The 27,274-nt window shown below is 41.2% G+C and overlaps 1 long non-coding RNA gene across 1 annotated transcript; it reads right to left on the bottom strand.

Moving 5' to 3' along the window:
* Positions 1 to 1,469: 1,469 nt before the first annotated feature.
* On the bottom strand, positions 1,470 to 23,135 carry LOC136395101 (uncharacterized). The gene is made up of 3 exons (XR_010749268.1): positions 22,966 to 23,135; positions 21,234 to 21,333; positions 1,470 to 1,674 (listed from the first exon to the last, which is right to left on the bottom strand). It is a non-coding gene; the product is annotated as an uncharacterized lncRNA (long non-coding RNA).
* Between the last annotated feature and the right edge of the window lie 4,139 nt (positions 23,136 to 27,274).

The raw sequence follows: 27,274 nt of genomic DNA, 5'->3' as shown, positions 1-27,274 counted from the left end.
GCTGGTGAGTTACCTCTGCCCTGTCTGCCAGGGCATATTACCAGCAGAATGAATGGTGGTCACTAGCCAGCCACAGCAGTCTTGGTGGGTCAACAACCTGCAGCCTTGTTTGTGGCATGAAAGAGTATACCAGGCTGGCAAGCTTCCAGACAGAACCACCCCTTATCCCCCACAATTACCTACCTAGAGCATGATTTATGGTCATTCCATTTTCATTTATAAAACTGACAACATTCCAGCTGATAAATATTGATAGATAGGAAATTCAACAGCCGCAGGATAAAAGCCACTGGCCCTGTGGCCTTGCAAAGACGTCACCCATGCCCTTCACCCTGTGGAACACTGACTGCTGTTAGATGTAATAAAGAGTGCTTAAGGTCCACAGGAATATGACAATAGGGTTAAACTCAGCTAGTAGTTTCCACAGCTGGGCTAGAATATCCCAGGTACAAATGTTTGGAATCAACTTCATGAAGAGGATGTGAGGGCGATCTGGCTGCGGCATCTGTCACCCCATTGATCGCCAGGGTTGATTCGGCTGATCTGGCTGGCTAGGTGGGGGTCCCCTTCCTCCCTCACCGCTCCATGTGCGTCCCTCCCGAAGCTGCGCACTGGGTCAGTCGAAGAGGACGACCTTCCCCGCTAGAGGAGAGGACCGTTCTTTAGTCAAGGGTATACGAGTAGCTGCACTCCCCTGCTAGAACCTCCAAACAAGTCTCAACTTCATGAAGAAATACTCCTCAGTGTGATCCTCATACAGACATGCAATTTTTGCAACATGGCCTAGGGGTGGTAACTGTGATAATTGATGACTGTGATCATTATTGACTGGGAAGTGGACTAGCCTTTTCATTTATAGGTGGTCTGCAAAAGTGGTGGCCCTGATTCTTCGCAAGAGAACCTTCCCTGTGACAACAGTTACGTGAGGCGATCAGCACTGCCTTTTATCTGTAGATTTCAAAGTTCCTGACATGAGTCAGTCTTTCCCAATACCTTGTAGAAGGTGATAGTGTTCATTTTTCCAGACTGGTAGCCTGGAGCACATATTGGAAAATCGCACAATGGGTCATGGGGTGACTACTCACCTGTCCCTGAGCATGTGCTCTGACTGTCCTGTTAACTGGAACCCCCCCAGCATGGGCCAGGGAGCACCAGGGAAGAAAACCAGGGTCTGGAAGGGAAAAGCACATTTCTCTACACCTTGGTTCACAAGCTTGGTGCTGTATCTGATTCGCCCATCAGGTATGTTGAAAATTCAAATTTCTGGTCAAACTGGTTTCTCTCTCCAAAATTTTGATTCAGCAGGTCTGCTTTAAGGATGAGTCTGGAATTCTGCATGTTAACAAATTCCATGGTATTATGATGCACAATCAAATTTAGTTCTTAAGGGTCAATAAACAGAGATCTTTTAACCAATGTCACCCCAATAAATTTAATAAAAAATTCTGAAATAGGGACCCTGGAAGGAAACTCGGGATAGAGCGGGCTGGGAGCCTCAGCAGACCCAGGCACTTGGGGGATTTTTGTCTTCAGAGCTGCCACACTGTCCGTGGACATTCCATTTCTTCTCCATCGGGGCTGAGGGCGCTCATGGTTGGACCCCACTTCTTCCACAGAGTCACAACCTTCCTGGGTTCTCGTGCTCCTTCGAGAAGCTGATTTTTAAAAACCTACCTGAAAAACATTCATATGCATACACAATTTAGGCTGTGCCTTCAGGAGTGTCCATAGGAGTCAGATTTAGCATTGGGGAAGGGAATGACAACATTCAAGAATTTAACCAAAAAACGAATAGAATATGAAAAATATTAAAAACACAATATTAGTCTCTTTTAATCCTACTATAAATAGGGCTCCTTCAGGCTGCACAGCCATTTTTGGTTTTTGAGATTCCTAGTATGTTAAAGATTTTATTGGCACTTTCCATCAAGTTCCATCTTCTTCTGGTGTTGCCCTTCTGACCACGGAGCCTGGAAACCCTACTCTCTTTGCTTCTTGCAGCTGAATATGAGACACATTACATTCCACACATGCTTGCACATGACATTGAGAGCAGAAGCGAGTCAGAGGCCCGCTATGACTGCTCTTGAGTATTTTCTGTGGGTGGGTGAGGCCACTGCTGAGAGAGAATTTTCAGTGTCGAGCCACTAGCTGGGTGTCATTTGTTGAAATGACAGCAAGAACACATCACCATAGCTAAGTTTCTGTTTTGGGGACTTAGCTATTGTCATGTGTTCTAGAACTCAGAAGCTTACAAATCACTGTATGGACCCGGGGAGTCACCTCTAAGAATGACTTGCAGAACTGCATGAACACTGGGCTTTCCTGGGAAGCTTCTGCCTCTGCATGGCCAGGGAGGTGGGGAAGCAAGCGCTGCCGCCGGGGTTGGTGAGTTTGTGGCTACAGCCCCACGATGAGAAAACTGGTGCCAGACACCCATGGAGCTGGTGACTGGTCTTAGAGCTGTCTCTCTTTTTTTTTTTTTTTTTTTAATTTACAGAGACAGAGGGAGAGTCAGAGAGAGGGATACATAGGGACAGACAGACAGGAATGGAGAGAGATGAGAAGCATCAATCATCAGTTTTTCGTTGTGACACCTTAGTTGTTCATTGATTGCTTTCTCATATGTGCCTTGACTGTGGGGCTACAGAGACTGAGTAACCCCTTGCTCGAGCCAGAGACCTTGGGTCCAAGCTGGTGAGCTCTGCTCAAACCAGATGAGCCCTCGCTCAAGCTGGCGACCTCAGGGTCTCAAACCTGGGTCCTCTGCATCCCAGTTTGATGCTCTATCCACTGCACCACTGCCTGGTCAGACTAGATCTGTCTTGTTGAGCTTCTGCAACACTGCAGTATGTTTTCATGACATAGCATGGAAGTGCTGCATGGAAAATCCTTGTCACTTACAGTTGTGCATTTTTTTTTTTTTTTTCATTTTTCTGAAGCTGGAAACAGGGAGAGACAGTCAGACAGACTCCCGCATGCGCCCGACCGGGATCCACCCGGCACGCCCACCATGGGGCGGTGCTCTGCCCACCAGGGGGCGATGCTCTGCCCATCCTGGGCGTCGCCATATTGCGACCAGAGCCACTCTAGCGCCTGGGGCAGAGGCCGAGGAGCCATCCCCAGCGCCCGGGCCATCTTTGCTCCAATGGAGCCTTGGCTGCGGGAGGGGAAGAGAGAGACAGAGAGGAAAGCGCGGCGGAGGGGTGGAGAAGCAAATGGGCGCTTCTCCTGTGTGCCCTGGCCGGGAATCGAACCCGGGTCCTCCGCACGCTAGGCCGACGCTCTACCGCTGAGCCAACCGGCCAGGGCCAGTTGTGCATTTATATGAGTATATCTTCAAGGACAAGTGTTAAGCTCTTGGATCAGAGGATATGTACACCTTGATAGATATTGCCAAGTTACTCTCCAAAACCGTTTTATCAATTCACTTTGCCACCAACATTTTACATTATGTTTACTAACAGAGTAATACCCCAGGCATGACTTGAAAACATCTGTTAATCTAGTGAAATAACACTAGTGTGATGGGAGGACTGATGAATGCAGAGGAGCCCAACCCAGAAGGGTAGACACACATGCTACCCATCAGACCGACATCAGTTGGATGAATGTTTATCCTTTGAATATCAACTTTTGTGTAACCAGTCTTTTTATTTATTTTATTTTTAAATTTTTTATTTACTGATTTTAGTGAGGGAGAAAGGGAGAGAGAGAGAGTGACAGGAATGTCAGTCTGTTCCCGTATGTGCCCTGACTGGGAATTGAACCGGTAACCTCTATGCTTCGGGACAGTGCTCCAACCAACTGAGCTATCCAGCCAGGGCATAACAGGTCTTTTAAATCTTTGGCAATATGAAAGGAGAAAAATGATAGCTTATTGTTGTACAGTGATTTTTCTTTGAGTGTTAATGATGATATTGAGAAACGTTTTTGTGCCTCTTTTAAATTTGTTTTAAATCTTGAATTTTAAAGTTACACAAAATATCCCAGCATTGAGTTCAACAGAAATTTTTAAAGAGATTAATATGAGTCAAACCTTATGCTAGGTTTTAGAAATAAAATAATAGTTTCCACTTGAAGAATTTATGGCATAGCAGGAAAAGCCAGGGATGTGCATGCACATACACACCAGAAGTCATTTTCAAGCAAGGAGTACCAGGATTTCCATGACAAAATGAAATCATCGAGCACTTGTGAATACAGATGTGGGGAGAATATAGTGAATATAATGTTGCCAAATGTTCTCTCAAAGAGACAACAGCTATCATTTGGGCTAATTTAAAAATGAATGGAAAAATTGTCTCTACACTGTGCATATAAATGCATTATTTATTTTAATTTTTATGTTTTGGCATGCATAATAAACAGGACAGTAAAATATTGCTGTGTGGTTTCTGCCCTTTCCACAATATATTTTATGCAAGAAAATCTCACATAGAGACTAAATAGAGGAAAGCTCCTTTTTCCTTCTCTTTTTCTCTGGTATCAGTGTAGACCTGATAAAATAGAGATTTAAATAAGGTTTAGAGTTGCACACCATAATACTCCACATCTCCAGGATACAGTGAAAATCACCCATCATACTAAGTATCATTTGCAAATATCTTCTTCCATTTGGTTGGTTGTCTTTTTGTTTTGTTGATGGTTTCTTTGCTTTGCAGAAGTTTTTTAGTTTGATGTAGTCCCATTTGTTTATTTTTTCTTTTGTTTACTCAGGAAACATTGTCACAATAAACATTCAGAATATTTCCCTCACTCCCTACAGTTTCTTTGTGCTTCTTTGCAGTCTCTCCCTCCTTCCATCCTTGCCACTGGTCTAGAATTTTATATAATTGAAAACAATGTTATGTAAACAATGTACTCTTTTTTTATCTGGCATCTTTCACTTGGCATAATAATTTTGAGATTCATCTTCATTGTCATGTGTGGCAATAGTTTGTTCCTTTTTATTGCTGAATAGTATTCCATTGTACAGATATACCACATTTGTTTATACACTTACCTGTTGATGAACATTTGTATTGTTCCCAGTTTTGAGCTATTGTGAGTGTTTAAATCATGAGTGAGTGTTGAATTTTCTCACATACTTTCTCTGTAGTTATTAAAATGATCATTTAAATGGCTTAAATGCTCCAATCAAAAGGCATAAGGGCTTGACCAGGCAGTGGTGCAGTGGATAGAGCATCGGACTGGGACACAGAGGACCCAGGTTCAAAACCCCGAGGTCACTGGCTTGAGCACGGGCTCATCTGGTTTGAGCAAAGCTCACCAGTTTAAACCCAAGGTCGCTGACCTGAGCAAGGGGTCACTTGCTCTGCTGTAGCCCCTTGGTCAAGGCACATACGAGAAAGCAATCAATGAACAACTAAGGTGCTCCAATGAAGAATTGTTGCTTCTCATCTCTCTCCATTCCTGTCTGTCTGTCCCTATCTATCCCTCTCTTTGTCTCTCTCTCTGTCTCTGTCACAAAGAAAAAAAAAAACCATAAAGTAGCTGAATAAATAAGAATACAACACCCATTGTATGCTCTCTACAAGAGACCTACCTCAGAACAAAAGATGCACACAAACAAAGAGAAAGGATGGAAAAAAATATTTCATGCAAATAGAAATGAATAAATATGTCAGTGCAAAAAGATTTGCCATGAAATATTTAAAATAATGAAAAGCAAGGACCTACAACCAAGACTACCCTATCGAACAAAGTGATCATTTAAAATTGAAAACAAAATAAAGAGCTTCCCAGACCAAAAAAAAAAAAAAGCTAAAAGTGTTCATTACCACCGAACAGATATTGTAAAAAAAAAAGTTAAACGGTCTGCTTTAATAAGAAGAAAAAAAAGAAATAGAAAGAAGAACATAGGTATAAAAAATAAAATGGCAACAAAAAAGTACCTATCAATAATAAATTTAAAAATTTTTAATTGAAGAGTCAGGAAGGGAGATAGAAAGAGAGAAAGGAGAGTGAGAAGCACCAACTTGTAGTTGCAGCACCTTAGTTGCTCATTGACTGCTTTCTCATATGTGCCTTGACCAGGGGGCTCCAGCAGAGCAAGTGACCCCTTGCTCAGGTCAGTGACCTTTGGACTCAAGACAGCAACCTGGGGATCATGTTAATGATCCTGCACTCAAACTGGCACCCACCTGCACTCAAGCTGCCAATCTCAGGGTTTTGAACAGGGGATCTCCTCATTCTGGGTTGATGCTCTATCTACTGTGCCACTGCTGGTCAAGCATCAATAATAACTTCAAATGTAAAGGTCTTAAATATTCCAATCAAAAGACATAAGGTAGCTGAATAAATAAGAAAATAAGACTCATATATATGCTGTCTATAAGAGGCCTACTTCAGAACAAAAGATGCACAAAAACAAAAAGAAGGGATGAAAATAAATATTCCATGCAAATAGAAATAAATAAAAAGCTGGGTAGGAATATTTATATCAGTCAAAAAATAGACTTTAAGCAAGAGACAAAGAAAGACACTACATAATAATAAAAGGAGAGATCAAACAAGAGGCTATAACCCTTGTAAACATTTATGATTTATGCACCCAACATAGCAATACCAAATATGTAAAGCAAATCCTGATGGACATAAAGGGAGAGATTGATGCTAATATAGTCATAATGCGGGATTTAAATACTCCATTGACATCAGTGGATAGATCCTCCAGATAGAAAATCAACAGCCTAAGTGCCCATCAGTAGATGAGTGGATAAAAAGCTGTGGTACATTCACACAATGGAATACTACTCAGCAGTAAAAAAGAAAATCTTACTTTTTGCAACAGCATGAATGGACCAGAAATTATTACGCTAAGTGAAATAAACCCGGCAGAGAAAGAAAAATGCAATATGGTGTCATTTATATGTGGAATCTAATCAATAAAATAGTTTAACAAACAAAATAGAAACAGAAGCATAGATACCTAGAACAGACTGACAGCTGTCAGAAGGGAGGGGTGGGGGAGCTGGGTGAAAAAGGTGAAGGAATTAAGGAAAAAATATATATGATGCATAGACATGGACAACAGTATGATGATAGTCAGAAGGAGAGTGGGGGAGGAGGAGGGAGAAATGGGCAAAGTGGGGATAAATGGGAACAGAGAGAGACTTGACTTTGGGTGGTGAGCGCCTGATGCAGTGTTCATTCAGTTGTACACTTGAAATCTGTATGTCTTTATTAACCAGTGTCACCCCAATAAATTCAATGAAATAAAAAAATGCATCTTATAGGAAGCATTAGGCTTGCTGTTACATAGTTTGTGATCATCTCTGCCTTTTAGTAGATATATTTCAAGTAATTCAGTATTTCAAGTAATTCTTGATATAGTTGGATTTAGGTCTACTCTTTAAAAATTTGTGTGTTTTTTTATTTGTTTATTTTCCTTTCTGTTCTCTTTTATCCTATTTTGGACTATTTTGAACATTTTAAAGTTTTATTTTGCTTTATTTATTAGTTTTTAGCCATTTTCCATAGTTTCCTTAGACATTATATGTGTATCCTCATATTTTCATAGTTTAGAGTTCATACTGTAATACTTCATATAAAATGTAAAATACTGCCTGGACTGGGTAGTTTGGTTGGTTAGAGCATTGACTGGAAGCATAGAGGCTGCTGGTTTGATTCCTGGTCAGGAGCAGATTGATGTTCCTATCTCTCCCTCCCCCTTTCTCTCTCTAAAATCAATATAATAAAAATTTTAAAAATGCAAAAGCCTGCAACTGTATAGATTCATTATAAACCTTACAGAAATGATATTTAATTTTTGCTTTTTAAAGGAAGAAAAAATAAATTTTTTGCATTTATTATTTTTGATAATCTTTATTTTTTTCTTAAAGATCTAAGGTTCACTTTCATATCATTTCTTTTTGGAATGAGAAAATTCCTTTGATATTTTTTATAGTAGTGATAAATTATTGTAGTCATTTTTTAAATTTAGAAAATGTTTTTTTTCTATTTAAAAATTCTTTAAGCAGATTAAATCTTTTCTTCTATAAGATCTAACATGCTTTCAGTGATATCCAGTATATTTTTACCTGAGACATTAGATTTTTCCCTAGAGTTCCAATTTGGGTCTTTAAATATATCTTTCATGTCTCACCTTTAGCTTGGCTATGCTTTCCTCTACCTTCTTGTATATATAGAGTATGACTATTTTAAAGTTCATTCATTGTGTTAGTGTCTTCATCTACTAATTCAACCATCTGTGCCATATCTGAGTCTTTCTGTTGAATGATTTTTGTCTTTATTATGATTTTATTTCCCTGCCTTTTTGCATGCCTGGTAATTTTAAACTGGACTCCAAACATTGTGAATATCATTTTTTTGAGTGCCAGATAATTTTGTGTCCTGCTAAAAATTTCTGAGGTGGTTTTTTTTCCTGAGGTTGTTTGTTTTGTTTTTATTTATTTTTTTTTTTGTAGGGTGCAGTAAGTTACTTGGAAACAGTAATTGTCAGATGAAGATTAAATATCAGCTTTACTACTGATCAAGCTGGTTGAAGGCTTTGGCTTTGAATCTGTGGGCTTGGTAATTCTTCCCTCTAAATTAGACAGTCCTGAACTTAAATACTGACCATACAGTCACCTGTCCAGGAGGTCCATAGTAGGGCTCCTCCCTTCACTCCTCACCCATGGCGAAGGGCAGAGGGCAGATTGATGTGCCGAGTGGGACAAGCTCAATTCTTTCTCCAGGCCCACTGGAAAGTGAAATAATGAGGCCAGGAAGAGAGTACAGTGGAGCTTTTCACATAGAAACAAGAGGACTGGGAAAGCCCTGGCTGGATGGCTCGGTAGAGCATCTTCCCAAAGCACAGAGGGTACCAGTTCCATCCCTGACCAGGGCCCATACAGAAATAGATCAGTATTCCTCTCTCTCTCAAATCAATAATAATAAAAAAAGAGTGGGGAATATGTGCCCATCCAACAAGATGGGCTTTAAAGAGAGCAGGTGAGGTACCTACAGAAAAGCACAGAGTGAGGAGACAGGAGCACCTGACCCAAAGCCTGAAGACCACTGATTTTCAGATGCTGGACTGGGAAAGAAGGTTCCTGTGAAGGACAGCAGAGAAGAAACCAAGGGTGTTATAGAAACAAAGGGAAGATATTTCCAGGCAGAGGGAGCAGGTGGCTGTGCTGACACCTGCTGAGTGGCTGAGAAATATGGGGGCTCCCCACCAGAGCTGTGGATTGCTGTGGTAGGACATGGGCAAAGAACCTATCAAACCACAGACTGGCACACTTCTGACTTCCTCAGTCATGAGAGCATGGAGAATTATTTACCCTGAGTCTCAGAGGAAGATTTATGGGTTTATGGGCGTTAACATATACAGTACTTAGACTCTACTTTTCTAATGCTGAATGGAAAACAGTTCCCAAAGATAAACACAGGTAAGGTGGAAGGCCACAACTCTTCCTATGGCTTGGTTTAGCTTCAATACAAGAACTAGTAACCACAGATTTTCTTGGCAATATACCATGTCTACTCAAAGTCTTATTAGTCCTTTAGATATACTTGGACAGCAGGTGAAGGCAAATATTTTAACCTCATTCTAAAGAAAAAGGAATGAGTTAGAGAGAAGCAGGGGATTTTCTCCTGGAATCCTGGGGATGAGGTAGTATCCCCCCTTGGCATGTAGAAACTGTCCACTGTAGCAGGAGTGAGGAGGACATTGCCACAGACGAAACACGCCATGCGGAGCCCTCCAGTGACACAGCCTGAGACCTCAACAGATGTTTTCTTGCTGGTGGATGATGTAACTTGTCTCTATTTGAATTTTATTCATTGTATGAAATAAGGAGTTTTCCAAGGTATTATTTGCGGAAGTGACACCATCATCTCAGATATGACCAAAATAGTCCAGGCCAACTCTGTGTTTTAGGGAAGAAACCTAGAGGAAATGAATAAGATGAACTGAAAGTATAAGTGGACCTAAGAGTATATCAAACAGTGGAGTCTGCTTATTATAAAATTGTCAGTCTTTGCCTGAAGGATTTTTTTTTTTAAGATTTTATTTATTCATTTTAGAGAGGGGAGAAAAAGAGAGAGGGAGAAAGAAGGGTAGAGGAGCAAGAAGCATCAACTCCCAAATGTGCCTTGACCAGACAAGTCCAGGGTTTTGAACCAGCGACTTCAGCATTCCAGATTGATGCTTTATCCACTGCACCACCACAGGGCAGGCTGAAGGATGGATTTTGGTCTACCCATTCATGCACTCACCCAACAGAACCTACTGTGTGCCAAGCATTGTGTTAGGTTCTCTAGCAGTTACAAAGATGAGTATAATGCATTTCTGCCTTGAGGATGTCCTTGTTCATATGAGGACACCCTGGAGGTGTCTTCGATCAAATCACACTTTGGATACTAAATGCAAGCAACCCAACATGTTTGTGTTAAATACTAAACATGCAACTGCCATGCCAAGCAGCAACTGCATTCGGGCATTTATCCCAGAGAAATGAAAAAGCTAAGTACACACAAAAATTTGTACTCAATTTGTATAGTTTTATTTGTGATAATCCTACCTTAGGAAACAATCTCGATGTCCCTGAACTGGAGAATGGTGAAACAAACTGCAGTGTGCCCATCCCAGAGGGTGGGTACTCCTCAGTAATAGAGAGGAACAAAGTACTGATGCGTGAAAAAACTTAGATGATGCTTGAGGGAATTATGCTAAAAATACATAGTACATGATTCCATTGATATAATATTCCAGAAATGATAAGATTATAGCAGTGAAAAGTGTATTAGTGGTGGCCAGGACATAAGGACAAGGAGAGGGAGGGAAGAGGGAGGTAATAAAGGGCCTAAGGAAGGATCTTCATGGTGATTTAACTGTCCTGTCTGTTGACTACATCAATGTCAGCTCCTACTTGTAGAGTTATACTATAGTTTTGCAAAAATGTTACTACTGGGAGAAACAGAGTGAAGATTCACTGGATCTCTCTGTGTATATTTTTCCTTATAAATGCAATCTTGACTCCACTTCCTGTGATAGGGGTAGCTTCAAATGAGTTTCTGACATTCTTTGGAACTTAGTTTCTACATTGAAAAATGCGGATATTAATACTAGCTACATCACAGAATTCTTTGGAGGAATACAAGAATCTGTACACATAAAGCACATGTGAGGAACAGTGCCTGGCACCATAAGCAAGCTTTGATCAATGGGAGCTGTTGCTGTATCCATCTTAATACCAGTGTGATAGGTGAGAACTCTCTCAAACTGAGAGACTTACTCAACTCATTCAGCTAGGCATAAGAATCGAGCCTGGATATGAATTATGGGTAGGAATTGAATATAGTGCATTGCTCAAGCAGAAAAGGCTAGAGCCAAATCCCTGGTCTCTAAGCATATGCCAAGTGTACTGGAGGTTGGGACTGTCCACAGTACTCAGGGACCTACAGGCTATGTGAGAGTGGTGGAAGGGGGATAGGAGTGTAGTAGGATGTACGGTTGAAAGAAAGAATGAGAGATGGGGTCAGACTGTAGAGAACTTTGCTGGCAACTTATTTAAAGAGTTTGATAAAGAGACAGAGAGAGGAGTAAGTAAGAAAAACATAGGGAAAAAAATGGAATTAACATATATTTAATTACTGGAGTTTGACCAAATAATTCCAAGTGCTGATACTGTGGCAAACAAGATCACTTTTAAAAGCAATATGATAAACAGTTATATTATGGAGATTAGCAAAAATATGAAAAGTCTTAATGTTAGGTTAATGAATACTTATATCTTGGGATAAAAATTTTAGGGCAGCACTATAAACAGATACAAAAGTATAGATGGGCTCCAAAAAGCTGGTGACTCAAGAGAATGTCTCCAATGATAAAAACTAAATGACATTTCATGAAATGTTAGATTTTTTTAAAGTTAGCATAAGTTTTTGTAACTACATAAACTGGCTTTCTAATAGGGAAAATAAGAGCTATCTTACATTTGATGTTGCTTTATATTGGGCATAAGAGGTTTAGTATATTATAATATTGACGTGGAAATGATTACTGTTAAGTGAAAAAAATTTTAAACAGCATATGTCATATCATTTTCATAATGAGAAAATGTCTTTCTATACAAAGCTACCTCTTGAAAGATATTCACCAACATATTGACTGCAGTTATCACTAGATGGCATGGCATTTAAAGGTAAGTTTATTGTTTCATGTTTTCCTCTCTGTAAAAATTCTCTACAACAAACATTGTAATAATTTTGGTATTAGAAAAATAAAGGACAAGTAATTTTAAAAAAGAGTTTGGCATAAAAATAAGGTGGTCAGTCTATAGGTATTAAGTGTCATGCACAAATCCTTTCTGGGAAATCAAATATTATTCTGTAACATGTATAATTATGTATCTGGGTTGCAAATTTGGATGTGAAATAAGAATCTTGAACACAGTCTTTGATGAGAGAAGCAGAGTTCAAAAGGTTAAGGGAAGGGACATCAGAGTAACGGCAGCATGAGAGATACTCCTAATCTCTCCACTTGAAATTTCAACAAATTGAACAACTATAGCACAGCAAAGAAGTCCCAGGTGGGCTCTCAGGTATGCCTGAAAGATCCACACACTGAATGGACAAAGGCAGGACAGAGTGAAAAGGGGAGTGGAAGATAAAACACACTCACAATGGGCTTTGGGAAGGAGACAGACCTGGAGTGACTGGGGTTCTTTTTCTCTGCTGGACTGTAGGGAGGAGGGAAGCTCAGGCTCTCTGGATTTTGTCTAAGGGGTACAGAGAGGGAAACTTGGAGTGAATGGGCCTCCTTCTTCCAGGAGGAACAGTGAGACAGAGGGGCAGAGATGGAGATAAACCAAAGTGGCCAGAGGGTGGGGTCACAGCTAGTGTTTCTGTGGTCTGCCTGTAGCCCATACTTGGAAGAGACAGAGAAAGCTAAAGTGCAGCCTCTACTTCCCAGATCCTGCCTCCCTCAACTCACCATATGGAGAATGGCAGAGACAAACCCCCACAGCTAGCTCTCCCTGAAAAATAGAGATACTCCATATCTGGTCCTCAGGTTTGTTGAGATGTGGGAAGAAGCACTTGGAAGCCTGAGATCATTAATGCTCAAGTGATAAAGCCAGAAAGCCCTCACAACATGCCCTACCCATCAATGCAACTGTGATTCCACCTACATCATAGCAACAGCAACATCTAGGTGGTGGAGGGCCTAGGAACTTCACAGAGCTAAAAGTTGTAATACAGCAGCATCTACTGAAAAAACCAAAATTTATTTTTCCTTTTTTCCCCTTTTTTCTTTCTTATTCTTTTTTCTCTTTTGAATTTCATCTTCTTTAATTTTTATATTTTTTATTCTTAATTTTTGTGGGTGTTCTGTTTTTTTTGTTTGTTTGTTTGATTTTGATCTTTTCTTCTGTGGTTTTTCTTCTTGTCATAATATTTTAAATTTTTATTGTATTTTTTACTTTAATTTTTTGTGTTTTTTTTAGTTTTTTTTTTAAGGTTCTTAATGATACCACTCTAAAATGCCTCAAATGCCATCAAGGAAGAAGAAATTGAATACCATGCTACACAAGACAGAGGCATAGTTCATAAAGAAAATGAAAAATCTCCAGAAAAAAAATCTCAATCACATGAAAACCTTGGAGTTAAATGATAGAAAATTTAAAATTGAAGTTCTGAAAATACTCAACAAGATGTGAGAAGACACCAATAGGGAACTTAATAAGCTCAGAAAGCAAATTAATGAGCAAAATAAATACCTCACTAAGGAGACTGAAACTTTAAAAACAGAGCTGAGGAACTCAATACATGAATAAAAGACTAAGGTATTAAGTTTAGTTACTAGAACAGGCCAGATAGAGGAAAGAATCAGTGAGATCAAAGACAGGCAACTAGAGATGCTATAGAGAGAAGAGGAGAGAGACTCACAAATTAAAAAAACAGAGAGATCTATAAGAATTATCTGATTCCATCAAAAAGAACAATATAAAAATAATGGGTATTTCAGAACAAAGAGAAGGAGAAGGGAGTGGAGAGCATATTCAAACAAATAATTGATTATAACTTCCCAAGCCTGGAAAGAGTTAAAGCCTTGAATTCAAGAAGCAAACAGAACACCAAATTACTGCAACCCAAACAGACTCACTCCAAAGCACATTGTAATAAAATTGTCAAAAAACAATGACAAAGAAAGAATCCTCAAGGCAGCTAGGGAAAAGAAGAATATAACATATACAGGAAAGCCCACTAGATTATCATCAGACTTCTCAGCAGAAACTCTACAAGCCAGAATAGAGTGGACCCAAACATTCAAAGCTGAAAGAGAGGAATTACCAGCCAAGAATACTATATCCAGTAAAGTTATCCTTCAAATAGGAAGAAGAAATAAAAACTTTTACAGACACACAGAAGCTGAGGGAATTTATCACCAGAAAACCCCCTGCTGCAGAAAAATACTCAAGGAGGTTATTTGACCAGATACAAAGAACAAAACAAATTAAAACTACAAGTAAAAGCTCCAACAAGGTAACAATAAAAACTAGGATACTCTGTGACAACAATAACAAAAAAGGGAGAGGATAAAGATCTGCAGTAGCAAAGGAGGATGGAGTATAGAAGCACTCAAAAGACAAAGGACTCTTGTACATATGAACATTTGTTTCTTAATAACCTAATGATAACCACCCACAAAAAAGTCACTACTGAAACACACAGCTTAAAAAAAGAAGAAACAGGGGAAATAAGTATGGAATACCACCAAACAAAAACAACTGACAGAAACAAAAAAGAGAAGAACCAAACAAGACACAGAGCTACCAGAAGACAAAGCATAAAATGGCTATAGAAAATCCTCAAGTGTCAATAATTACCCATTATTGGACTGAACTCACCAATAAAGAGGCACAGAATAGCAGAATGGATCAAAAAGCATATGCTGCCTTCAAGAGACACATCTAAGCTGCAAGGACAAAAGTAGATTCAAAGTGAAAGGTTGAAAACGATTCTCCAAGCAAATAATATCTAAAGAAAAGCAGGTGGAGCCATACTCATATCTGACAATGCTGACTTCAAGACAACAAAGGTACTAGAGACAAAGATGGACATTTCATAATGGTAAAGGGGACATTGCATCAAAAAGACATAACACTTCTTAATACATATGCACTGAACCAGGGAACACCAAAATATATAAGACATCTACTAACTGATCTCAAAATAGAATCATACTTGGAGATTTCAATACACCCTTGATGGCCTTAGATAGATCATCCAAACTGAAAATCAATAATAAATACTGGACTTAAATGACATTGTGGACCAAATGGACATAATAGACATTTATAGGACATTTCATTCCAAAACATCAGATTATACATTCTTCTCCAGTGTACACGAAACATTTTCAAGGATAGACTATATGTTGGGACACAAACTAACATCAACAAATTCAGGAAGACTGAAATAATACCAAGCATATTTTCTGATCATAAGGCTTTGGAGTTAGAATTCAACTGTAAAAAGGAAGTAGAGAAACTGACAAAAATGCAGAAATTAAACAACATAGTTCTAAAAAATGACTGGTTCAAGAAAAAACAAAAGCAGAGATCAAAAGATATATACAGACAAATGAAAATGATAATATGACATATCAAAATTTCTGGGATACAGCAAAAGCAGTTATAAGAGAGAAGTTTATCATTACAGGCTAATATCAAGAAACAGGAGAGATCCCAAGTAAACAACCTAACATCACACCTTAAGGAACTAGAAAAAGAAGAACAAAGGTAACCTAAAGTCAACAGAAGAAAGGAAATAGTAAAAATTAGAGTTGAACTAAATGAAATAGAAAACAAAAAAACTATAGAAAAAAATTAATACAACAAAGAGCTTGTTCTTTGAAAAGATAAAAAAAATCGACAAACCATTGGCTAGACTTACTAAGGAAAAAAGAGGAAGGACTCATATAAACAAAATTCAAAGTGAAAGAGGAGAAATTAACATGGACATCATAGATATACAAAGAATCATAGTAGAATATTATGAAAGATTATATGCCACCAAATTCAACAACCTAGAGTAAATAGATAAATTCCTAGAACTATACAATCTTCCTAGACTGAGTCAAGAAGTGGAAAACCTAAATAGACCTATAAGCAGGGAGGAATTAGAAACAACTATCAAAAATCTAGCCTGACCTGTGGTGGCGCAGTGGATAAATCGTGGACCTGGGATGCTGAAGTTGCCGGTTCTAAACTCTGGGCTTGCCCGGTCAAGGCACATATGGGAGTTGATGCTTCCTGCTCCTCCCCACTTTCTCTCTCTCTCTCACTCTCTCTCCTCTCTAAAATGAATAAATAAATTAAAAAAAAAAAATCTCCCCCAAAACAAACGTCCAGGACCAGATGGCTACACTAGTGAATTCTACCAAACATTGAAAGAACATCTGGTACATATCCTTATCAAAGTCTTCCAAAAAATAGAAGAAAAATCAATACTCCCCAACACATTTTATGAGGCCAACATAACCCTCATACCAAAATCCGGCAAGGACAACACAAAAAAAGAAAACTATAGACCAACATCTCTAATGAATACAGATGCAAAAATCCTAGACAAAATACACTATTCACAAAAATTAGGGGATCAGGGAATGTGCAGATACTCCAGTACTTTCAGCCTTTTGTATAGTGCATTCTCACCAATGAAATAAAAGTTGGTTTTGCAACTCATTTGCATAATCAAACAACTTTCTTTGACTTGTCATTTGCTTTTCTGATGTACTTGTTTAACAAAAAAAGTCAAATGCTTCTTTTTTTATCATTTCATATTTATTTTGAAATATCCCCTAATTTTTGTGAACAGTACACTAGCAAATCGAATACAACAATATATTTAAAAAACAATACATCACGCCTGACCTGTGGTGGCGCAGTGGATAAAGCGTCGACCTGGAAATGCTGAGGTTGCCGGTTCAAAAAAAACCCTGGGCTTGCCTGGTCAAGGCACATATGGGAGTTGATGCTTCCAGCTCCTCCCCCCTTCTCTCTCTCTGTCTCTCTCTCCTCTCTCTGCCTCTCTCTCCCCTCTCTAAAAAAATGAATAAATAAATTAAAAAAAAAATTTTTAAAAACAATACATCACAATCAAGTGGGATTCATTCCAGGAGCACAAGGATGATTCAATATATGGAAATCGATCAATGTAATACACTACTACATCAACAAAACAAAGAACAAAAATCATATGATCCTATCAATAGATGCAGAAAAGACATTTGATAAGATACAACATCCTTTATGTTTAAAACACTCAAAATCAGAATAGAAGGAAGGTACCTCAACATAATAAAGGCCACATATGACCAACCATCAGCTAATATCATGCTAACTGGTGAAAAATGAAGGCTTTCCCTCTAAAATTGGGAATAAGACAAGGCTGCCCACTCTCTCCACTCTTACTTAACATAGTTCTGGAAGTTTTAGCCAGAGTGATCAGGCAAGAGAAAGAAATAAAAGGCATCCATATTGGGAAAGAAGAAGTAAAGGTAGCATTTTTTATAGATGACATAATCCTGTATATAGAAAATGTCAACGACTTCACAAAGAAACTATTAGAAATAATAAACCAATACAGTAAAGTCACAGGATACAAAATCAATATACAAAATTCCACTGCTTTCCTATATGCCAAAGATAAAACATCAGAAAATAAACTCAGAAAAACAATTCCTTGTACAATTGCAACAAGAAAATAAAATACCTAGAAATAAACTTAACAAAGAATATGAAGCACCTATATACTGAAAATGATAAGACATTATTGAAAGAAATTGAAAAAGACACAATGAAATAGAAAAATATTTCATGTTCATGGATTGGAAGAATCAACATAGTTAAAAATACCATATTACCCAAAACAATATACAAATTTAATGCAATCCCCATCAAAATCCCAATGTCATTTTTTAAAGAAATAGAACAAAAAATTACCAGGTTTGTGTAAAACCATAAAAAGCCCAAATAGCCAAAGCAATCCTAAGGAAAAAGAATGAAGCTGGAGTATCATACTACCTGTCTTCAAATTGTACTACAGAGCCACAATAATCAAAACATCATAGTATCAGCAGAAAAACAGACATAGAGGCCAATGGAACAGAATCTAGAGCCCAGAAATAAAACCACATATATATGGATAAATCATTTTCAACAAAGGAGCCAAAAACACACAAAGGAAAAAAGAAAGCCTTGTCAATAAATGGTGCTGGGAAAATTGGAAAGCCACATGCAAAAGAATGAAACTTGACTACAGTTTGTCCCCCTGCACAAAAATTAATTCAAAATGGAGCAAAGACCTTAAATATAAGAGCTGAAATAATAAATTACATAGAAGAAAACATAGGTACTAAACTCATGGACCTTGGCTGTAGAGAACATTTTATGAATTTGACCTCAAAGGCAAGGGCAGTAAAGGCAAAAATAAATGAATGGGACTATATAAAACTAAAAAGTTTCTGCACAGCAAAAGAAACTGACACAAAATAAATAGGCAGCCAACTAAATGGGAGATATTTGTAAACAATAGCTCCAAAATATATGAAGAACTCACAAAGCTCAGCAACAAACAAGCAAACAATCCAATTAAAAAGTAGGGAGAGGACCTGAAGAGACACTTCTCCCAAAAGGACATACAAATGGCTAACAGATATATGAAAAGATTCTCATCTTCACTAACTATTTGAGAAATGCAATTCAAATGCAAATACAATGAGATACTACCTCACACCTGTTAGATTGGCTATATCAACAAGACAGGTAATAGAAAGTGTTGGAGAGGCTGTGGAGAAAAAGAAACCCTCATTCACTGTTGGTGGGAATGTAAATTAGTACAACCTGTATGGAAGAGAGTATGGTGGTTCCTCAAAAAATTAAGACTAGAATTATGATGTGACCCAGCAATCCCTGGATATCTACCCCCAAACTCATAAACATTAGTACATAAAAACATATGCTCCCCCATGTTCATCACAGTATTATTCACAGTGGCCAAGACATGGAAACAACCAAAGTATCCCTCGATAGAGAATGGATAAAGAAGATGTGGTAGATATATACTATGGAATACCACTCAGCCATAAGAAATGATGACAGTGCCATTTACAACAGCATAGATGGACCTTGAGAACATTATACTGGTGAAATAAGTAAATCAGGAAAAGCTAAGAACTGCATGATTCCATACATAAGTGGGACATAAAACTGAGACTCATGGACATAGCCAAGAGTGTGGTGGTTACCAGGAGGGAGGGGAAGGGTGTCTAAGGGGTGGGAGGAGGGCATTAAGAGGAATAAATATAGGTGACAGAAAATGATTTGACTTTGGGTGATGGGTATACAACATAATGAACAGTTAAAATGCTGTAAAAATGTTTACCTGAAGCCTATGTACTCTTATTGATCAATGTTACCCTGTTAAAGTTAATTTTTTAAATAAAATTAAAAAATAAAAAGGTTAATGGATTTGTTAAAGGGACCTGGGGAAGGAGTCCCAGGAAGGTTGCTGCCTCCCTCTGCCTTTGGAGGGCGCAGAAGTCACTGTGAATATACAGAACCAGTGGATGGAAGAAGAGCTAGATGTGAAGCTGGGGAAGCAAGGACAGACTGGGCCTGCGGGGTTAATTTGAACTCATGAGAACCACCCAAAACCCGTGAAACAAGGAGCTGACACCTCTTGGCATGGAGACGCAGACACACTTGGTCCAGGACCTAGAGACTCTCTAGAAGGAGACGGTGGGAGCTGAAGAAGCTGGGCCGCAGTGCCACCTCACACTAGCCCACGGTGCCAGCGTGCACAGCAGCAGTGGTGCCTGGCCTCAAACCAACCTTCAGAACATAATGGCTGTGGCTTCACTTCCGCCTCTCAAATCATGCACACATTTTTCTTGTGCTCCTCTCTAACTCAGAGACACACAGGAAAGGGACTCTTCGGGACAAAACTAGCTAAGCTAAGGTGATGAGTTACCACAATGCTCTGAGACATTATAATCCAATGTCACTGGTCACCACTGAAAGGAAGGCTGGTACACTGTGGCAAAGAAACATGAGGTCATTCTGTGCACCAGTTATAGAGCAGGGACCGCCCACAGTTTGGCTTTCAGCACCACCACAACCACCCTTGGGATATTCCATCTCTCGTGTTCCACGGAGAAGAGGATGGGCTGCCATAAGCATGAAGAAACTGGCATTCACAGCGCTTTGGAAAGCTCGGGCCACTTTGAATTTTGGTCACTGAACTCCGTGATGGACTCTCTACTATTGGACTCTTTCAGCCAGCTTTTCAAAGAGGGTGGAGGCTCCCTATTTTTGACATCCCTTGGAGAACCATGGGTGACACAAAGTTGGGCTACCCCTAGATAGGAAGGGACATTGGTTTCCAAAGCTTCAGATGGAAATATGAACCTGAAATCTGTCCCAGTGCAAATTGTGGATATCTGCCTAGATAAAAAACAAAGTTTTGGAGAAAATGCTTCTGTCTGTGTTCCAATCTATAAGGTCTGTGAAATAGTGGAGGCCCACAGACATGGGGGAAAGAAGCAGAGATAAGTGTGAAGGCAATGAGAGGCCAGAGGCCCTGCGTTCGGCGTTTTCACAAAGGTCTTGGTCCATTCAGGGTACTTAAGGGTCTTCAATGAAGGTGGAGAACCAGTCTCTTCCTTCTTGACTGGCATTAAGCTATATAATCAGAACACAGTGAATAGCTCAATTAAGTTTTAAAAAAGGAAATATATTTTAGCTACTGAAGTTTAGCACCAAAAACTTCTTCATGAAACTCTGGTTATTCTTGTTCAAAGAGCAAGAGAAAACCATGGGAGTTATTTTGAGGAGCCAATTTTCTTCAGGGGTTGTGGTAATAACTATACTGTAGTAGTTAATATTTATTTAGGACTTGCTATGTGCTCAGCATGAACCAGTTTCTTTTCTTTCAAGGTCTCATTTAACCCTTCCAACACCCCTAGATCAATACTATGGTACTTCCACTTACAGTCGGAGCCTAGGAAGATCATGACTTGTTCCTGAGCCATGGTTCAGATCCAGCCTACACCAATATACTGCATTCCCACAAAACGTCAACACTTACCAGCAGGTAGACACCACTGTGCAAAAGATGTATGAACAGGAAGGGTTAGTGCAGTGTTGTTTATAAGAGTTTAATATTTTAGAAGTGTATATGTCTATCAGTAAGAATTTGATTAAAGTAACAGTTACCTATCTGTTAAGAATTATGCTGTGGCCCCGGCAGGTGGCTCAGTGGATAAAGCGTCATCCAGGCACTCCTGTTCTGTGGTGTCATCCCCAGCTGTAGCACCTATGAGAAACAACCAATGAGTGCACAGCTAAAAATGGAACTGATACCAACTGACAAGGAAAAGTGCTCTGGAAATGCTGGCGCTCACACACACAAAGGTTATGAAGCAGCATGGATAGTGTGCTCCAGTTTTAGTAAAATGTCAGTTTTGATGTTTTAATTATTACAGCAAAAATCCAAACAGTGATCATCTCGAAGTGGCAGGATTCCAGGTAATTAAAATGATTTTGTTTTCCTCGGGTCCTACACTGAACATGTCATCAAGAGTAGAATGAGCACCCAGTGCTCTGCGCAGTGGTTTTCACTGCTGCAGCTTCACTCCCAGCTCCAGGTGAAAAGCTGAAAAGCTGCTGCAGCACTCCTGTTGTCCGGGGTTCTGTGACCTTGGATGAATCCCTTCTTCTCTCTGGGCCTCCTGTCCCATCTATCTAACAATAAGAAGTTGCTAACTTCAAAATTTTCTTCTAAGCCCTGGCTGGTTGGCTCAGTGGTAGAGCATCGGCCTGGCATGCAGGAGTCCCGGGTTCGATTCCCAGCCAGGGCACACAGGAGAGGTGCCCATCTGCTTCTCCACCCCTCCCCCTCTCCTTCCTCTCTGTCTCTCTCTTCCCCTCCCGCAGACAAGGCTCCATTGGAGCAAAGTTGGCCCGGGCGCTGAGGATGGCTCCATGGCCTCTGCCTCAGGTGCTAGAATGGCTCTGGTTGCAACAGAGCAACGCTCCAGATGGGCAGAGCATCACCCCCTGGTGGGCGTGCCGGGTGGATCCCAGTCGGGCGCATGCGGGAGTCTGTCTGCCTCCCCGTTTCCAACTTCAGAAAAATACAAAAAAAAAAATTTTTTTTCTTCCAGCTCTCACATTCTTGGACTCATTCCAAGCCGGTATGTGAGGATTTCAAATTGAAAGCCTGACCTGCGGTGGCTCAAGTGGATAAAGCATGGACTTGGAACGCTGAGGTCGCCAGTTCCAAACCCCAAGCAAGCCAGGTCAAGGCATACTTGAGAAGCAACTATGAGTTGATGGTTCCTGATCCTTCTCCCCTTTTCTTTCTCTCTCTCTCTCTTTTCTCTAAAAACTAAATAAAATTGATAAACAGTCGATTCGGATTTTCTTGGACAAATGAAGTTACTGTTCCCATCATCCTCTACCCTTCAGTCCTTGCCAGTCCTTTGAAAATGGAAACTATTGAATATTTTAGAGAGAAAGACACACAGAGAAAGGGAGAAAGATGAGAAACATCAACTAGTAGTTGTGAACTTTTTTGGTTGTTCATTGATTGCTTCTCATACGTGTCTTGGGGGGCTCCAGCTGAGCCAGTGAAATCTTGCTCAAGGCAGTGACTTGGGCTTAAGCTAGCGACCCCAATTGGATTCAAGTTAGCAACCTTGGGGTTTTGAACCTGGGACCTCAGCATCCCAGGTAGATGCTCTACCCACTGCGCCACCACCGATCAGGTTGAAAGTGGAAAATTAAAGCATTTCACAGAGATGTGTCAAATTGCCCTGAGGGAGAAAAGCACCTTTTCCCTGAGAAACATGTTAACCTTTGTATTAAAAAACCAACCAACCAAAACAACTTCCCCCTTAAACATCTCACCCCACAGCTAAGCAAGCAAGAAAGAAAAATCACCTACCCAAACACATTTCCCACTCTGGCTCTTATTCCAGACTCTTGGTTATTTTCTTAAGATCACCTGTCAGCTATACACCTGATTAACAGTCGTAGTAATAATAATGATAATAATAATAACAATAGCGATAACAGCTAGCTTTTCTTTTTCAGATATCCATTAGGCCACTTAGCATTTCCCCACACGGAAGCATAGCAAAATCACAGCGGAGTAAATGGCAGAAAGAGGGAGCAGTTCCTGTTTACGGCCGGGGCGGTCTGGCTCCCCGCCTGCAGAAGACTTAACCTGTCCCCGGCTGAGCCTTCCCGGCGCTTTCCCAAGCGGCCCGCGGACCGGCTCTCTGGCGCCTTCTGCTGTGCAGATTGGCCCTTCGCTGGCACTCCGGATTCTCGCAGGCTGCTGAGCCACCGGGACCAGGGGAGCGGCAGGCTCGTGTAGTTAGTGTCCTGGTAGCCTTTTTAGGCCTTTTCCTTAGGATAAGCCCAAAACTCTGCCCTCCGAGAAGTGCGTGTTATTTGATACACTCCCCAGGCCGGGAGGGGTGGAGGTGGTGTCTTGCGGAAAAAGCTTTACAGCACTCTCAGTTAGGAAAGAGAAGGCTTTTGGGGTTTTTTTTCAAGAAACGTAAACATTGAATATGCTTCTCACATACTCTTACAGGGCCCCACTCTGGAGGAATCCCTTTTCTAGACTTTTCTCACCTGCCTGCCCCACACTTCCCCACTCCCCATTGTCCCAGCAGTCTTCCAGGTGGTGCATTCAGCTAGGAACCGCAAGTCCTCCTGCTAAATATGTGGCAGCATGCAAATCACTAACCCTTTCTGAGCTCATAACATCAACCCCAGAAAGCCCTTTCATGTATTCACTCCTTCAACTGAGTACCTCCTCCAGCTGGGCTCTGGACTTGGTTGGCACTGGGGATACATTAACGAACAAGATAGGTGTTTTCCTTGTTCTCACCAAACTTACCACCCAGCGAGGGAGCACAGCGGTACACCAATAAGTGCACAAATGGTTGCAGTGTGCTGATGCAAGGAACATGACACAATGAGAAAAAATTGAGGCTGCGAGGTCCCACAAGGAGCATTAAAGATGAGCTTGAAGACTAAATAAGAATAAAGCAGGTGGAAAGTGTTGGTCAAAGACTATCGATGGGAAGTTATCGTGAACTCCAAGAGAGGCTGTGTGGTGGCTAGGTCATCAGGAGTGAGGAAAACAAAACTCTAAAGGGTGTTAGAGAATTAGGCAGAGTGCAGACAGCAAAGCCTTGAAGGATCCAATCCTAGAGTGCAGTAGATAGCCACTGAATTTGTCATTGTTGCCATGATCTGCTGTGGAATCTGAAAGGATCCCTCTGCTACTGGGAGGGTAATAGAGGGGAGGGAGGCAGAGGAAGCAGGAGCCTTCTCTGATGATGGATGGCCACTGGCCTCCAGGTGGTAATAGTGGAGTGTCGAGGAGCCAGATACAGAACATATTTTGAAGACAGGGAAGAAGGACACACAGACAGGGACATGGGGCCTAGGAAGAAGGAAGCATTATGGGTGACATCCAGGTCTCTGAATGTGACAGGGAGGACTCACAGAGGAACAGAGCTGGAGAGTAGGCTGCCAGAGACTGCTCAAGTCAGAAATGGCATAGTAAGTCGGCTGTTGATAAATTCACGCAGGGATGCTGCTCTCTAGGAAGGCACACACGACGCTGGGCTTGAATGACAGCAGGTAGTGAGAAATATTGTTTTGATGTTTAGGATACATAGGAAAGAAAATTAGAAAGTGTGTTTTAGAGTGACTAATTCAAAATTTAACTTAATTTTTTCATTGTAAAGATAGGAAAAGCATGCATTCAACTAGAGCAAAAGAGCTAATGTGAAAATGGGACCGAGGAATGGCATGGATGCGGGGTCGGGAGAACGGTCCAGGTCAGGCCAGAACTTGCACTAGATTCTTGGCAGTCTTTCAAAGCTGGAATCGACTGACACTCTGTTATACTTTGGCATCAGTGCAATGCTTTTGTTATTTTCTTCAAAGTTACTAGGGCCCTGAAGTAAGAACAAACACCCGAAGTACACAACCTGTGACATCTAATCTTTGAAGAGCAGTTGAGATGCTCATAATATGGGATGATCATAAATAATATAATTGACCTGGTCATGATAACAACAACAACAACAATAATGATAATGGTGATGCCACCACGCTAGCATCTAGTCAACTAAAGACTGCCTCCAAATGAGCAGAGGCTGAGGCATGGTTAGGAATGAGGCAGAACACCAGGTAGACCCTTCTACGTCCTTTGTTCGTTCCTGGGTTCGCTTTGGGCAGGTGGGGGTGGGGGGTAAGGAAAGGCAGAGCCGGGAGTTCAACCTTGCATATGTGTTCCAGATTCCCGTGGGCGCAGAGCTGCTCCTTGTCGCCAGTGGGAGATTCTTCCGGTGTCTAGGGGTTACTAGGCGCTGGCTCACCTCGGAAAAACTTCCTAGCTATTGCGGCCACGCGCCGGCAGGGGGCGCTGCGGCTTCACGGTTTCGAAGGAAGGCTCCTTTCCCAGCCCACTTTGATAGTTTTCTTAGTTTGAGAGGATGTGCCAGGAGATTACAAACCCAGGGCAAAACTGACCAGGCCTGTAGAGGGCTGGCTCTCCCGAGCGCTTCCTGGAGCTGGGCTTTCGACTCATCCCTTGCCTGTCTTAAAGCTTCTCCTTGGAGGAAAGGCTCATATTTAATATTTGATTTTATGCTGTGCGTCTACTTTGGCTCCTACCTCACACACTGCAAACCAAGCAAGTGGACTCATAACAGTCCTTTCATAATCGAGTGAGTGATGGGGGATGGGGGGCTTCGGGATTTGAGCAACTATGCATCTCAAGGGGCTGAGCCAAGAAGGGGAGGTTTGTAACAGTATGAGTGTGACCTTCTCCTGTCTGGGCAGCTGCCACACAACCCCAAAGGGTCCTACTAAGCACCTGAAACTTGAAGGCAAACTCTCTTTCCTCCTTAGGTTTGGAGGCAGGGGCCATGTAGGCCCGTGCAGCATTGGTGTAGGGCTGGAGGAGGTGGGCTCCTGAGTGCTGTGATATGGTGAGACACTTTTAAGAAACTGGCGACACGTGGGTGGGAGGATTTGTTTTTTCTTTGCGCTAAAATGTGGCTTGCTCTGAGGCCCATCTCCACCCTCCCCCTGCTGGTGATGCCCTCTGCAGATTCCGTTCATCACCCTCTCTCCTTTCCTTTCCTCCCTTTCCTGGGGAGTGGTGGGAGTAGGGGTTAAGAAATACACCTACAGAAACTCCAGGTTAGCTTTTTGTCATGGTGACATCAACCTGGAGTCCCTGCTGGCCTGAGCATGGGGCCTCCATGAATTCCAACACCAATGGACTGCTCTCTCCAGGGGAGTGTGACTGCCACCTAAGGCAGCCCCACAGAAGGCCAGGGTCCCACAGGGTGCTGCAAAAGAGAGTACAAAAGTGGTACCGAGTGACCCATGTCCCTTCGTCCCCACCCATGGCCCTTTCAGGGAAGCCTTGGTGTAAGGATACACCATCGAGGCTCTGATGCCGCCCACCTCTCCGCCTAATTAAGGATGCTGAATGGCTTTCTCTTTTTTTCCTCTCTTCTCCTTCAATAGAGTCCAACAGTTTAGCAAGCTCACCAAGCTGTGTCCTGCTTCATGACTAATTCACATATTTAAATAGGATCGGTCAAAGCCGGACTATTTGATGCCAGCCAAGCGCATTTATCAGGTCAAACTGCTCACAAAGGCTGGAGGCCGGAGTGGGTAAGTGAGTGTGTATGGAGTGAATGTGCGAGATATTTATTTATTTTTAGTCTCAAATTTCAAAAGCAAGGGACCACATCAGAGGCTGCCATTGCTCCCAGAGTCCCCTCCCAGAGCCTGGCTTGCTTTGGGTTCTGTCTCCTCTTCCCACCCCTCTCCCCTCCCCCAAGCCCAGAGCTGTGTGTCTCTGATGGGGCTTCAGAGAATGAATCTACTCAATTACAGCCCTTTTCACGTGACTGAGCAGTGTCAAATATGCCACATTTCCTTATTTGGTGACCCCTGACATTGCAGGTGCAGATTTAATGGTGGAAAACTTAAAATTCACCAAAGTGAACTTTTTTTCTGCAGTCTCAGCATGGAGAGATGTCCAGGCCCGTTCCAGCTGGAGCTACCCTAACTTTGCCGACTGTGTAAGTTACCAAAGCGCCAGCCATAGCCTAATGCCCTCCCCTGCTTCTCCTTGCTGGAAGGGTTCCAGGGCCAGGAGAGCAGAGTTAAGCACAGAGGTGCTGGCTGTAATCCCCTTTGCAAAG

Source organism: Saccopteryx leptura, chromosome 2, assembly GCF_036850995.1.
Source record: "Saccopteryx leptura isolate mSacLep1 chromosome 2, mSacLep1_pri_phased_curated, whole genome shotgun sequence".
Classification (NCBI taxonomy): domain Eukaryota; kingdom Metazoa; phylum Chordata; class Mammalia; order Chiroptera; family Emballonuridae; genus Saccopteryx; species Saccopteryx leptura.
Note: the sequence above shows the minus strand (reverse complement) of the source record. Positions and strands in the feature narration are given on the sequence as shown.